Consider the following 9560-nt stretch of genomic DNA (forward strand, 5'->3'; position numbering starts at 1 on the left):
TTTAAAAATTACAAAACTCTGATGAAATAAAGCAAAGGAGTAAATAGATAATCTATGCTCATAGATGAGAAGACAATATTGTAAAGATGTTAGTTCTTCCCAACTTCAACTATAGATTCAATGAGATCCCAGTCAAACTCCAGCAAGTAATTTTGTGTATTATTGACAAACTAATTATAAAGTGTTTATGGAGAAGCAAAAGACCCAAAATAGCTGGCTCAATATTAAAGGAGAACAAAGTCAAGCTCCAGCAACATCCAACTTCAAGACTTACTCTAAATAATACTATGTGCTGGAGTAATAAAGACAGTGAGGTATTGTTTTCAGAATAGTCATACAGATAAATGGAACAGAATAGAGAACACAGAAATAGACCCTGATACATGTAACCAATGATCATTGACATAGGAATAAAAGCAATACAATGAAGAAATTTAGTCTTTTTTAACTAATGGTGGTGGGATAACTGGATATTCATATGCAGAACATATTAATCTAGATACAAGCTTTACACCCTACAAAAAATAACTCAAAATGTACCATAGACTTAAAAGTGAAATACAAAACTGTAAAACTCCTAGAAGATAGGAGAAAAACTAGTGACCTTGGATATGGTTTTACCTTTTTAGATACAACACCAAAGGCATGACCCATGAGAGACATAATGGGTAAGCTGGACTCCACTGAAATCTAAAGCATCTTCTCTGTGCAAAACATTGTGAAGAAACTAACATGACAAACCAAAGAATGGCCTAAAATATTTGCAAAAGACACATATGATAAAAGACTGTTACCCAAAATACACAAGTATCTCTTAAAACTCAACAATAAGAAAATAAACAACCTGACTAAAAAATGGCCAAAATACCTAAACAAACATCTCACCAAGGAAAATATGCAGATGGCAAAGAAGAAATGTAGATGAAGAGATGTTCAATAGCATATGTCATTAGGAAATTGCAAATTAAAACAATGATATACCACTATACACCTATTAGAATGTTCAAAATCTAGAACACTAACAATACCAAATACCGTTGAAGATGTGGAGCAAGAGGAACCGTCTTTCATTGCTGGTGGGAGTGCAAAAGGTACAGCCACCTTAAAAGACAGATTAACAATTTCACAAAAGTAAACATACTCTTACCATATGATCCAGCAATTACACTCCTGGAAGATTATCCAAAGGATTTGAAAACTTATGTCCACATAAGTAACTGCACATTCATAATTGCCAGAACTTGGAAGCAACTATGATGTCCTTCAGTAGATAAATGAATAAAATGTGGTGCATCTAAGTAATTGAATAGTATTCAGCACTAAAAATAAATGAGCTATCAAGCCATGAAAAGACGTACAGGAAGCTTAAATTCATATTACTAAGTGAAAGAATCTGAAAAGCTGCATACTGTGTGATTTCAATGATGCGACATCTAGAAAAGATAAAACTATGAAACAGTGAAAAGATCAGTAGTTTCTAGGAGCTGAAGGAAGAGAAGGATACATAGGCAGAGTACACGGGATTTTTAGCACAGTGAAACTATTTTGTATGGCACTACAAACATGTATACTTGACATTATATATTTGTCATAGAATGTACAACATCAAGAGTAAACCCTTGGCTGAACTAAGTGGCTGGGTTGGTGAAGCATGGAGTGGTCTGTAGGCTTCACTTTAAAACTGGTTTCTCTTTTCTATCCTAATGGCTTGGACAGAAAGGACCAGAGGTCTGAGAGGGGGGGAAACCTAAAATATTCCCCTCAGCCCAAACTAAGTATAATGGGCAAAAGGGTTTTGGACAGGTGTGACATACCTTGCACACCTTCCTCCAAAGAGTCTTTTTTTTTTCCCCCTAATATGGGACATTGAAAAATTAATACCTACCTTTTGTCATCTAGTGGTTATGGATTGAATGATGCTTTTTAACCCTTTGCCAAGTCTGTTGCCCCTAGAATACGACAAGGATGCCAGCCTGTTAAACCAAGCACGCTGTGGTCCAGGGACAGCCAACTGATCTGGAGTCTGCACGATCCTTCCCGATGTGGGAAGGCCACCTTCCCCTCCACACCCCCACTCTTATTAGGGATTTCTGGACCCAAGGGTAGGTAGGATGATGACCATGTCCAGCTTGAAGCAGCTAGAGGAACACGAGACCTTCAACCATTGTCCTTTATAAGATTATAAAGGGTCTTAAGTCTGAAAGGGGGAGAATTGTTATTTTTTATTGTTATAAAAAATTAATTAATTTTTAAAAAAAGAAGACTATAAGAAAGGGTGAAGCACAACCCATGGACATGAACTAAGGGAGGGTGGGATTGCTTGGGGAAGGGGGGTACTGGGCGGAGGGGAGGAAAGGGGGAAAAGAATTGGAACTATTGTAAAAACATAATCAATAAAATATAAAAAAAATAGTAAAGCCTAATGTAAATTATAAAGTTTGGTTGATAATGATGTACCAAAATAAGTTCATTAATTATAACACATATAACACTCTGGTGGGAGTAAAGGAGGTTTGAGGGTCATGGTTTATATGGGAAATATCTATACTTTCAATTTTTCTGTGACCCTAAAATGCCAATCAATCAATCAATCATATTAAAAATAGTAAATTTCAAATCTCTTTATTTTATCACATGTTCTTTTCCTCAGGACTATCTTTTTTTAAAGTTATTTAAAATAAAGGAGTTGGCAAAAGTAAGTTTACAACTGTGACTATGTGAGAATTTATTCTTGTATTATTATTAATTAATTATTGAATTTTCCATCTGAAAAACTGTAAACCTACTTTTGCTCAACCCTGTATATATACCTGTGTGTGAAACTATGCTGATAATAGCAAATAAAAGTTAGATAATTTTATAATCTGAATTAGTCTTTTCAATAACTGAATTTGTTTCTCAATTAATGGAACTCAAAAAGGGTTACATATATGGTCCCAGATATATTTATTTCTGGTTTAAAAATTACCTGGAGGCTTGAAATATTCCAGGAATATGTACTCTTTTTTATTTTAAGAATTGAACATTGTTTGGAAATAAATTGCTTCAGTAGTATAGCCTCAGGACGTTGAGAGGACACAGATGAAGCAATTGTAATGAAAATGAAATTTAAAATGCTTAGTCTTATTTCTTAGTTGTGACTTTCACTATTTATGTAAGCTTGAGAAGGCCTTTAATTTTCTTAGATTAAATTTATTCATCTACTAAATAGGAATAAGGAAGTTTATCTTACATTCCTACTATGATAATTACTGTGATAACTAAATACGCATCTTTACTCAGAGAGCAAAAGAGGGAGCAGGAGAGGGGAGCCAAGCCCAGTGACTTACAAATAGTGAGTATTTAGAAATGGTTAGTATATATTGAACTCTAAGTATGTGTCAGGCACTGCTAAATATTTTGTGAATTTTAATCACATTACCAATACAATAAAGACATTATCTTCCCCATTTAATAAATAATAAGATGGAGTTTCAAAAAAGTTAGGAACAGTTTTTCCAAGGTCACATGGTTAGAAACCAACAATAGTGCTCAAAATCATGTCAGTTTCATTAACCAGTGCACAGATCTGCCTTGGGTATCCTCGCATTTATTAATAGATGAGAATTCATTCAGATTGACAAGGGGTAAAATAATATTACTGCCGCTCTCCATTAGAGAATAACCGACAGAGCAGAAGCAAAATGAAAATCAAAATGAAATGGCCTGTGCATCTGAAGGAGGTAGCAAGAGAAATAGATATAAATGAATTTATGTAGGCAGGAGAAAAGAAATGTGAATGGAAACCATGGAGGTTCTGTCCATAGCTTTTATCTTTTTAATTTCTTTTTTGTCTTTTATTTTTTTGGACATCATGTGTTAAACAATGAAAAAAAGCTAAAAAATATTAAACATTTATTCCTAAGCAGAAATTACTAAGGAAAGTGGTTGCTTAGCAACAAAAATATACTGTTTTGACATTATAGTGAGGATTGATGGAGCATTAAAATAGTTCATTTTGAAAGCTGAGGTTGCTTTGGAAATGTAAAGATATCTGGTCTGGTTTTTTTCAGGAGTTTTTATTAAGAGATTTTGTATTAGTTTTATATGCTGTGTAACAAATTACTAGAAAATTAACACCTTAAAACAACATCCATTTTACTATCTGACTGTCTGTAGGTGAAATGTCTAGGCACAGCTTAACTGGGACCTTGGTTCCCCCATCTGACGAGGTGTCCACTGGGCTGTTTTTATCAGGAGGCTGAGCTAGCACACGATCAGTTTCCAAGCTCCCCCAGACTGAGAAGAATTCATTTCTGCTATACGGTAAAATACGTGGCAGCTTCTGTCTTCAAACCAAAAATAGAGAAAATCTCTCCAATTTGAAGTCTCTGCCTTTCTGTCTTCAGGGAAAGCATAGGACTTCTTTTATATATAATATATTAGATGAGGCCTTCCGCTTTGTATGATCACCATTTTGATTACTTCAAAGACAACTGGTTAAGGACTGTGATTATATCTGAAAAATCCTGTCACCTTTGCAATATAACAACATAATTATAGGAACGATACCCAATCACCGTTGCCGTAATCAATTGCTTAGAGGTGTATCAGTTTCTACCAACATTCAAAAGGTGAATACAAGGTTTTGAAAATCATGGAAAACACCTTAGAATGTATCTACTACAGGGATAAATTAATAGCTCCATTCTTATCTTCTTTACCACAACTGAGACAGAGATAAAAGAGCAACGTTAAAGTTGTTTAACGTCCATCAGCAATCATTTGCTAGACAAATTATCTTTATAGTAATTTTTTTAATGATTATTCATGAGTTGCATAGAAATAATGTCTTAATTCTTAGATTGAAGTACATCTCTCAGTGGATATTGTGTGGTGTAAATAAGTAGGAAATAAGCAATGATTCTTAAAAAATAGATGGGACATTATTAAAATTTAATAAATAGGCTAGTTTTCAATTCATTTTAATACATATTTTACTTCTAATCTATCCATGTTATTAGAAAATGGTTTTATTAGATTTCCAGTATGTTTTATGTGGCAAGCTATGAAAACAAAATTAATGTATGAGTAAAAATAAAATACATATTATTTATAAAACAAAAAAATCAACTTTGATGGTTACTTAAATTATTTTTTATTAAGTGGATTGTATGCTAATCTTATAATAATTTTATATTAACTTGCCAGATTAATGCTTTTTATATCAAGTTAAATTTTGGACATAAACTATTCTAATGACTTTGGCATTTTATATTCCTTTCTTGAAAAAAATTAATTAACTCTGTAGATTCTTCCTTTTGGCTGAAGCTTGGATAAGTTCGGTAAATTGGGTTTATCTGAATAGGCACCATTGTCAAAAGATAATTTTAATTCTAGTTTTAAATGAAGTAAAAAGCACTTAAGGAAAAATATAATCACAATATCTGGCTCAATCAGTCTAATGGCTTTACTTCAATTTGTTTTTTATTCACCATACATCATCCGTTATTCACAAGGTTTCTGGTTTCCAGATATCTTGGCTTTATTTTTTAATGAATAATGAACAGTATAATTAGACTGAATTATTCACAAATCACTTCAATTATTTTTAATTATCTGACTTAAATAACTTATACATATTAAAATTCTGATGTATGTTAATTAGAGAAATGTACTACTATGAGTTGCGAGCTAAGTGTCGCTGGTTCGATCTTCCAGTCAGGGCACATCAGAGAAGGAAAACTCTGACTCCAAAAAACCTCCGCTGCCTTGCGGCATACCTCTTCAGGGGAAAGGCTAAGGGAGTAAACCCCGACAGAAAATCCGGAGCCGGAGTCCCTAAGGCGGTTTGACGTTGTAGTCAACACCGGCAACTCCTGCGGCGCACCTGAAGCCAAGCTGTATTGACTCCGTCTTTCCCTTGGACCCTTCAGCTGCGAAGAGAGGGGGGGTCTGCTGCATGGGCAACAGCAGACCCTCCATATCACCCTGCCCAGGCTCTGTAGCTTCAGCTTCACTGGAGAGGACACTCCAGCGTCATCGCAAGATGTCGATTCAACACGGGAGGAGACAGATACCGTGTCACTCCCGAGTCGGACTGCACAGCCATTCTCGGCGGTGCAGATAGACTCTTAAGAAGCTACACCATCGTCTCTCGAGACGGACGGCTGCCGACCGACTACTATGAGTAAATTTAATCTGAGTCCTACATCCTTCTGCGATGACCTTTCTTTGAGAAAAAAATTAAATGTGTTTTCTTTTCATTCCCGATGGAAAGTTAATATCATTGTCAACATTTTGAGAATAAGCAAAAATAGTGCTTTTGTGGGGAGGGCAGGTGAGCACCTCTCACCTCTCAATTCTCATTTCATTGGCTTTCTTTAAAAAAAATTATTTGAATTTCTATCAAAGTTTATTCATGCATATAGCTCAAAAGGGCAGAGCATTTTACAAGATATTTATATTAAAAATAGTAACTTCTGTATACTCAAACCCAATTATTGTTCCTCTGTGTTTTTTCAACACTTCTAGTTTATACTTTTGGTATTTATCTATATATCAGTCCTATGCAGAAAGTACCACTTTATTCCAACAGGCAGGGATTTTAGATGCCAGACCATAAGTACACAACTAAAGTGTAAGGAAAGTGTAATTCTTCCATTTCAAAATCAGCTCTCTGTGGACTACAAAAAATTGAATCCTTTTTACATGTGTTCTCACAACCCATTGACTAGAGCTCTATTATAAAATTGGTACATGGCATTCTGGTCATTTTTATCTGTCTTCCTTTTTAGACTATAAGGTCCTAAAAGTGTTCTTGATATTCATATTTAAATCTATATTTTCTTTTTTAAAATTTTATTTAATTTTTATTGTATTTTTGAAGTCCCCCACCCCAACAATCACCACACTGTTGTCCATGTCGATGAGTCCTTTTGCCTTTTTGCTCAAGACTATCTGTCATATAGTGGGTTTGTAACAAATACTTAACTGAATCAAATTTTAGTAATTTAGGATTTCATCTGGTTGGTGTATGTTCTGTACTTATTCTTTGGGGACCTATATTTCTTTTAAATTTCAGAGGCATGAAACACTACCTAGAATATCACCACACTCATATACCTCTACTGTATTTTCTTTTCTTTTTTCCCCACAATCTTGGACAAACATCTTTATTTAATAAATAGATGGGGGGAAATTATCTATCAAAGATACAAGACCAAACTTAGAATTACTTGAGCAAGTTATTCAGAATGGAACAAAATTCTTCAAGTGTTCACAATTAGCACAGGAAATCTGTGGTTATATTACTTGCTTTTCGATCGACATTTACTCATTTTCAGTAAGATCCCACATTTGTTACAGTGCAAGAGGCCACTCAGGCTTCTCCAGTGTACAGCTAGGAATGCAGATGTTAATAATACAAGCTTTGCTTCATTTACAATGCTAAGATTGCCTTACAACTTTTTACTAGCGCAGATGTCAACAGGTTTATTTCATCCTTAGTATACGGTCTATGGGAAAGGAAATAAAAGAACCTAACCCGGCACTTTGGGCCCAGCCTCTCATTTTACAGCCATGGATCCCAGATTCCAGAATGACAGCAGGGACACTGTCCCCAGTCTCAGACGGGGCAGTCATGTGGCATTGGGCACTGCAAAAGCTGTTTGCTTCAGTTTCTTGGGCAGCACTACGCATGGTGCCTATACATTTTTATATCTGTAGGTATATAGGTAAGCCCAGGTACCTGCTATTAACTTCATTCTCCACTACAGACACTTTAGTTTTAGATCTATCTGCCAGATCCTGCCAGTGACATTTGGTTCTGGACTGTTACGTCAAGATCAAGCTATCTGAATGAGGAAAGTCAAAAGCTTATTTTCAGTTTTTTAAAATAAAGGTTTTTCAAGGTTATTGATAAAGAACTCCTTATAAATAACTATTTCTAAGCAAATAATGATCTACTGATAATTCTAAGAAACTAGTATTTTTTACCATAGAAGTAATTTCATTAGGTTTAGATAAATTGAGACAAGTAAAACTTTTCCAGGCTATTTAACTAAGCAACTTACAATGTGCACATTCCCAACTATATCCCGTTGTGACATTAGTTCTGAATTTTCTTGTCTTCAGCTTAAAAGGTGTTTCTTTCCAAGAAACTGGACTTTTCTGTCAAATGCACTGGATCGAATAGGAGAACTGCGTTCATAAAATGGATTCATTGCAAACTTTATGCATAAATCATAGACATCGGTAAAGATGTTCATCTTCTTGCCTTATGTCATGAAGCATAATAAATCTCATATGACCTGCAGTAACAAATGCTGAAACAAACCATTCATTGAACTTGTCCACAGTTTTCAAGTACATGTTGTTTGACAGCCACATGTTCTCATCTACCAGATCGAGGGCAGCGTGAGCTATGAACTGGTTCAGATGACAATGGTCATCTTTAGATTCTGCTTTCCAGCTGGCAAAAGCGCCATTTCAAAATCTGGATTACCATGGTGGCCAACAGTTACAAAGTAAAAGCTTCCAGACATTGTCTTCAATATATGGCTCCTGCACCGAGACGCGGACCATGGAAATATTCAGGGAATTTCCGTGGCAGCAACCCGCCTTCCGCAGCTTCAGTTAGCCCTCTGCTGTTTTATTGCTAGAATCCTGGCATCCTAAAAGTACCTCTTCAAGTTCATACACTGCAAGGGGAATACACAAAATAAACCAGGCCCATCCTTGTCTCATAAAATCCCTTAGTGGCAACATAAAACTTTAAAAGGAATCATCTAAGAGGAGAAGGGTTATTCAGGAAAACTAGGTAGAGATGTTGTCATTTGCTTCCCTACAAGCACTTCAATGCCAGTTTTAAAGTATTATGGAATCTGTGGTAACAACAGTTTATTTTGCAGCTGGTAATTTTAGGATAGACATCCAGACAGAATTCTAGTCTAGCTTTATTTTTTCACACAAAACAGTTTTATAGTAAACCAATAGACAATCAAAATACGGGCAATTACCATCATAAGAAAGCATATCGACTGTGTGCAAAGCACTGCTCAAAACATTTAAAGTAGGTTTTCTCTAATCCTTTAAAGTAACTTACACAGAGAAAATATTAATTAGAACTGGCTGCAAGTAATAGAAAACAGCTTGATCTAAGTAAAGTAGAGACATTACTATAAGGATACAGCAGTGGCTAATGGAGCCCGAGGACAGGCTGTGGGGAAAAAAACAAAAACCAAAACCTGAAACCAGAAACAACATTTGTCAGAAATTCTGTGTTTCCATCTTTATTTTGCTTTTTTATGTATACTGCCTGGATTCTACCATAAGCCTAGACCATACAAAGGGGCGAGGGGTGCTGGTGTGGGTCAGATTAGGAATTCTCCACAGTAACCTAGTGATGGCATATGTTAGAATAGTATTTATTATAATTGATCTTAAAATTTTATTGGCCTTGATATCCAAAAAATGTCAGAGAAAACAATTTATGTAATAGAAATCTCAATATAGGAGATTATCAGTGCTATAATTGAGAGCACTCTTCAATAATTAGCACAATTTCCATTCAGACAGAA

General features: G+C 35.1%; 1 pseudogene; it reads right to left on the reverse strand.

Moving 5' to 3' along the window:
* Positions 1–8111: 8111 nt before the first annotated feature.
* Positions 8112–8525, reverse strand: LOC150012622 (trafficking protein particle complex subunit 2-like; annotated as a pseudogene).
* Positions 8526–9560: the final 1035 nt, after the last annotated feature.

This window comes from Furipterus horrens, unplaced genomic scaffold (assembly GCF_987537825.1).
Source record: "Furipterus horrens unplaced genomic scaffold, mFurHor1.1.pri manual_scaffold_4, whole genome shotgun sequence".
In the NCBI taxonomy this organism is placed as follows: Eukaryota; Metazoa; Chordata; class Mammalia; order Chiroptera; family Furipteridae; genus Furipterus; species Furipterus horrens.